The sequence below is a fragment of the Apostichopus japonicus genome, chromosome 8, assembly GCF_037975245.1.
Source record: "Apostichopus japonicus isolate 1M-3 chromosome 8, ASM3797524v1, whole genome shotgun sequence".
In the NCBI taxonomy this organism is placed as follows: domain Eukaryota; kingdom Metazoa; phylum Echinodermata; class Holothuroidea; order Aspidochirotida; family Stichopodidae; genus Apostichopus; species Apostichopus japonicus.
The window spans coordinates 7,082,841-7,089,555 of NC_092568.1; the positions used below are offsets into that span (position 1 = coordinate 7,082,841).

The window sequence follows — 6,715 nt, forward strand, 5'->3', positions numbered from 1 at the left end:
TATTCTCACAGTTTACACATTTGAACTAGTCTAATTTATCTTAGTTACCAGACTAAAAGGAAAATTTTTCACATAAGAGACATGGGGAATGTTGGCTTTTGCAATGTTCATTGCACATTCCAATAGTAAATTACAAAATTGATAGAACCTGCACTTTTATATTGCAAAAGATGCTCAGATTGTCTGAAAGTCAAACCAATATGATAAAGTTAGGGACTGAAGATGAACATGTCACTGCTGTTATCAGGACTGCGGTGTAACTGCTAAGCCAAAAGTATTTACCCACTGACTATCCTCCTAAACTAAAGTAATATAGGTATTTTCCTACATAATCTTACCTAGTTTGGCTTTAGCTTCACAAAAATAGAGGTATTCAAAATATAAGTTAAAAGACTAAGCTTTGTCTAAATAAACGTTTACTTTGGTAAAATTGATTGGGGATTTACGATGATGTTATTAAGGTCTACTCTCTCCCAGAACATCACTGGCCACGCAGTATATAGGGGCAGATATTCGGAGTGCCTACAGTGTAGAAAATACAGTACGCAATTATTTCGTGAAACGGGTACTCATAATATAAGGCTAGTCCGAGCGGTAATCTAAAACACTAACAAAACAATAAAAGCTACCTGAATTCAAAGCTTGGCGTGAATATGTTTAACGACTTCAGAGATAATCGAACCTCGAAGTTGCAAATGTCATTTCACAAGATTTTAGTAGAAATTAATCCCTTTAAAGAGAAAAACGCATAGAAAACCAAGTTCAAATGAAGACACTTTCTCAAATTCGTAATGAAAACGTGCTTGGTTTGATTGACCATACTGGCCTAGAAAAACTTGCTAGAATTTGGAGAAAATGAGTTAGAAGCACTGATCTGTACACTAAAGTTAGTGTACAGATCAGTGGTTAGAAGCTGGAGGAATATTGCGTGGCTGTTTCACGACGCACAGATTTGCATATAGTACCTGCGCTATTACATATCTCTGTTTCACGAGGAAATGCGCTTTTATACAGAAATAGCTTTTGAGCGTAAAATATCACGCAAGCAAAGCCACTTATTTTGCTAGTAACTCCTATAGCCTAGCAAGATCAAAAGTACTACTGTATGTGTTTGTAGAAAATATTAGGCAGTTTGAAGGTCTGGTTTAAAATGTTTAACCTATATCTTTCTCCAATTCAGAAAACTTTGGGTCCCACAAATAATATGCAATAATTGTTAAACTTTTATTGCAAAATGTTGATGTGTGTTCCTAATTGCATCATACCTGATGCAATTTCGAACCGTTAAAGTAGGCCTAATATATTATGTTTCCATGTACCTTCTCTTTCTTTAATGGTGGGCTAGACTTAGGCTTGTATTGTACTTGACAGCTTTGCAGATTATGGTAAATTCAATCGAAAATGCAAATTTCACAAAATTTGTTTGTTCTTGTAGTTTGGGTTTATTGCAACACTGAGGGGGGGGGGGGGATGGGGGGTTGAAGCAGGGGAGTGCGAAGGTCAAGTAATCCGGTTTCAATGATAAACTAATGTAATTTATATACTTCAAGTGCTGGTCACAGGATTGTTCTCCATTTTCAGTATTTATGTTTTATTAAGCTATAAGAGCTATAAGTTAAGAGCTATAAGCTATAAGTTTACATTCTAGCAGCTATAGTCCGCGCCTAGAAGAAGTCGGCCTTAATGTAACATCTTTGCTCTTAATTCGTGCGTAGTTCGGTCGGTTATTCATTACGTTGTGTTACTCTGGTAATTTCATTGTTTGCAATTAGTGATTGTGATGTTTTATTTCCCTCTTTGTCCCCCCCCCCTTTCCATCCCGCGTCCAACCCACCCCTTCCCTGTCACATTTAATTCCCACTAAATTGCAAATTGGAGAAAAGAACCCGGCATCTGCCTCGTAGTCCTCGTTAGGTTTCACAGTTCTGGACCTGCAGCAACAGCTTACAAGTCATCTCTAAGCTAAATCGGCCCTAGGTTATGGTAAAATACCCTCCGGCCCTTCCCACACCCTCTTCGGATGAATTCTTAGTTTACGCAAAAGCTTAGGGGGAAATATCAAGTTGGTATTAATATAGCAATAACAAGGACTTCGACTGCGCATATTCACTTTGTTTTGTCGAAATTGCGTCATGTTTGATAGACGGTAACCAGAGACTTCTCTGTGTTTACATATGTCACCATGGTCGTTCTCGCCAGCGTGTAGTAGCAGACTGTATTGTCTGTATTGTGTAAAGGTTTATAAGGGTGGATAAACTGTTGGCGCTTCGGCGCTAAAACAGATATCCGGTACAGTGCGGCAACGATGTCTTACATCACCTCGGCGCTATGCAAAATCTATGTAGTGCATGCAAGACACAATGATTGCGCTCAAAGGACTCGATCTGCCATTGGTTTAGAAAGTTAAGCGCAACGTGCGAACAATTCTGCGCGACCACTGCGTTCTCATTAAAATATATATGACGTAACAGACAAATGACATACATCGTTAAGATAACCATCTTTACTTATGGCCATGGGCGGCGATCATGGGGGGGGGGGACGGGGGGGACATGTCCCCCCCAATATTTTAGGTGGGGGGATATAGTATCAAATATCCCCCCCAATATTTGGTGGCATAGTTTTTTTAAGCATATGTTTTGTATTTTTTATGATATCGCTAGTAATTTCAAACTAGAAAATGCTTAGATGCAACTTACAAGGCCTGGGAAGTGCCATTTCCAGCAATCTGGGAGGCATTTTCGGCCAATTTTTTTTTTTTTTGCGCTTCGCGACAACTTAGAAAGTCTGGGTACAAGCTTTGCCCCGCCCAAATTCCTCGCAAGGCGCCTGTCTAACCGTGTCACAATTTGTTACTATATATGATCGAAAGTAGTTTTTACTTTTTTTTCGAAATGAATAGCTAGACGGACCGCATCCGTAATGATATTTGGTTTGCATCTTGTGTAAGTACGTACAATCATACATATGATCCACATCGATATGGGTTCACTGGGTTTCCATTTGGCCTGTTTCCTACAAGATTTCTATAACCGCAGGTGCGCAGCCAAGGGAGGGGGATGAAGGGTGGAGACCGCCCTCCCCCTCGAGCATATTATTTTGGTATTTTCTATGATATCGAAGTTTTACAGTAGCCGTTATAAGAGGTTTTAATATTTGTACACCAATAATTTAACTGTGTCTGAATTTTCGAAAATTCCCTGACCAACATTCTTCATCATACTTCCCTCTACTCGTGCAATTTTGACCGGTCTGTTAGGGGTTGAGGGTTTTTTCTGTATTGGTTGTCCATAGATGAAATATTATGCAACATTATGGGTATGTTTTGAAGTGAATTTATTATTCAAATTATGAACAAATAATGGGCTTAAAACCTTGAAAAGTGGGGCTGACGGGTATTGTGGGGCGTTACGTAGAATTACCTACAAAAGCAATGATCCACAGGAGATGCAATGAGGTAGAACATGATGTGTGACTGGTGACAATCTTGAAAAAAGGTTATGAATGAAAAAAAAACTATTAGGAAAAACTTGGTTCTCAGGCAAAAGTGTACATCTGGTTGGTCAGTTTCAAGCCCGAGAAGTGCCATTTCCGGTGATCTGGGGGGCTATCAAAACCAGAAATTTTCTTGTACGCTGCGCGCCAACCAATGGTGGCGCTCCGCTTTGATAGTAATTCGCCTGCATGTCCCCCCCAATATTTGAAACAGATCGCCGCCCCTGCTTATGGCTATGTGCTTTGTATGTCAATTGCTCTTCGTTGAAGATAAGTCTATTGTGCGATTACTCAAAATGTTCTTTACATTTTCCCTTCTCAAGCTATTGTGCTTCATCCTACATGGTCGGGAATTTCACCAAATTCCTGGCCCATGAACGAGGTAAGTCACAATTTGCATAAAGTATTCTTTGTTTTTGGTTGTAATGCTCGTTTAATTGAAAATTCATCAAGGTGCTCTATTATAAGTTTCTCATGTCATTTCAAGGAATCCATTATATTTATATATAAATGATAAACTACGTACAGTTCACTTTCTTTTATTCGTTATTATACTGCAGAGACACGCATTCACTTTGGGTTATTAGCCAGTAGTAAAATTCTCGTCGTTCCACAGCTCACTACATCCTTCCAGATGGATGTTTCGGGTACCGTCCACCGTTTAAAGGTAAGTTTCAGGTACCATTACGTCATGCGGCGCCGTATGGACAGGCACTTACCTTTGCAAATTAGAAAATCACAGTCTGATATGTTTTTAATGAAATGCCACTTTGCTTGCGAGAAATTATATATTTTCAATAAGTGAGTGCATAAGGGGCGGCTTCTTGGGTTGGTGTGGGGATATACGGGGGGAGGGGGAGGTGGGTGGGGTGGGGAGATTTTGCGTAATGAGAGATGGATCATATAACGAGATATGTGGGTTATATATCGTTGAAAGGCAGAGGTAGCTACTATGATTGTTTCTGTTGTACATGCCATCGAACGACGAAGCGGGGTGGTGGTGCCGTGGTGGTGTGGTGGACTGAACTGGGGTGGGTTTTGGAGTTGGGAGGGGGGTTCTGTAGCGCCGTGGGGAGTTCGGTGTCTATCACTGACATGAACTAACGTGTTTGTTATTTCTGTGATGTTTCCTATAGATCTAAAACGGAAACCTTTCAATCTGGAATCTCCCGTGACCGGAGAAGATTCCTTTTCGCTCCTTTGCTTAAAATCAGGTACTTGTTCTTCTTTTAACAACTTTACAACAAAGCTAAAGCAATCACAATAGCAATCATTTTGAATTTGGTAGTGCGTTAATAGCGTCCTCTATTAAGACGAAAAACTTTATTTCCATCTTTGATTTATGTATTTTTTTATTTATTTGTTTGTTTGTATCGTATTGATTGGCTAATTCGGTTGGTCGGTTTTCAAAGTCAAGTCAATATCGTTTTCTGATTATAAATTCAAAGACATTGACACTATTACTTTCCCTGTTTCGTTTCAGAGCAAACTCTGCGCATGCGTGAAGATCTCCTTAACAGTAAGATACCATGATTTAGTCTATTACTTCAATAGGTATTCATAATGAATTTAAACCAGCTGTTGCTTAAACCATTTATTACTTCAATAAAACTTGCTTTCATAGTAACTGAAGTTATTTTTGAAGTATTATTCAATATAGCCTAATTTTACTGCTTCTTTTTTCAGCCTTCCTTGATCTTACACTCCAAGACCAGCTAAAATTCTACCCTGACTTTGTGCTGGCACAACTTGAAGGTGGGTTTACTATACTCGATATATACGTGTTAGACCAACTGATAAATATAACATGCATTTTAATTATCCTCTATGTTTATTTATATTTAATTACTTTATTTATCCGATTTTAGTTGGCTGTTCTTTAAGATGGTTTTTGCATTTTTGTTTTTACATTCATAGAATGCCTTTTTCAAGGACTCTCTTCAAACATTCTTCTCGATCATAAGAACGGTAAGTTGTATTTTGACATAAATTATTGCCAGATGATTAAAAAAGCAAGTTCAAAAGTAAGAACAAAAAGATCTGCCGTCATCTGCGTGTACATTACCGCGGTGCTCTATAATTCCCCTAATTGTAATCCACTATTTATTTCAGATCCTGAGAGAATCTTTTTGTTTCTCAAGGGTGACTTTGGGATCACCATTTTGCCTCGAGGTGAGTTTTCCTAAATTGAAAATTGAATTGAAAATTTTCCCTGATTGATCCCCCCCCCCAATGCTGATCAATTATGAATTTGAAAAAGATACTCCCCGGATATCAACAAAAAGAAATCGTTCTTGATACCATGTCCTGCAAAGACGGCGGCATTGTTGAATGTAGTTAACATCATTACTGTTTCGTTTATGATTATTCGGTTGCTTTTGTTTTACCATTAAACTGAACCATACAAACCAACACATGACGTCATAACTTTACGAATTTGTGCTTTCACAAGTTATGTTAGTAAAATATTCGAAAACTATAGCCGTCAATATTTTAGGTTACTAATAGCTGTTCGAACAGCTATCTTTATTCTGTGTAAAACAATTACCTACGTTGTGTGTGTGAGGGGGGGGGGGGGTGGGAGGGGCAGGGGAACCAATAGAAGTAGTCAACCGCCTGTAATCATTTGAACTTTGTTTCTATGATTTTTACTTTGAAATGGAAAGTATAGGACTGCACAGCATTGCCTGGTTGAATTCCTTACGTCTATCTAACGTAACATTTATGCATATATTTTACTATATAAAAACTATATACAATAATAATAACGCTATATAACAATAATGCTATCTAAACCTTATCCTATATAAATATTATGCAAAACATACTGGAGTTAAAAAAAAAAAATTAGAAAGCTATTTGCAACGTTGCCGCAAAACTCCAGTAACATATAGTCCTGCCTGATCACATAATTACGTCATCTTTTGTTTTGTAGTGAAGCAGAATAATACCCCTGCTACCCTCGAGACGTATCACCAAGATTATACTACCTCCACCTGGTCTGGTTAGATATATTTTATAATAACTTCTTTTCTCCACCTTTTGTGTAAGGTCCGCTGTGCAATTTGGGACTATTTATGTATGTTGCTTGGAAGAGGGGTCCAGTGCAGCAAATGAGTCGCAACTGTAAATCCAAGAAACTAGACGTTTTAACTATTTCTTTTTACATATTCCCCAATTGTATTCACACAGATATTCAGGGTCAAAACACCGAACAGAC

General features: G+C 38.3%; 1 protein-coding gene across 1 annotated transcript in view; it reads right to left on the bottom strand.

Annotated features, from left to right (window-relative positions):
* LOC139970655 (RNA helicase aquarius-like) overlaps nucleotides 1–816 on the bottom strand; it is a 39,636-nt gene extending 38,820 nt beyond the window's left edge. Inside the window, exon 1 of the mRNA XM_071976530.1 lies at nucleotides 630–816. The gene's annotated coding sequence lies outside the window, so the exon portion shown is untranslated. The remainder of the gene's footprint in view (nucleotides 1–629) is intronic.
* Between the last annotated feature and the right edge of the window lie 5,899 nt (nucleotides 817–6,715).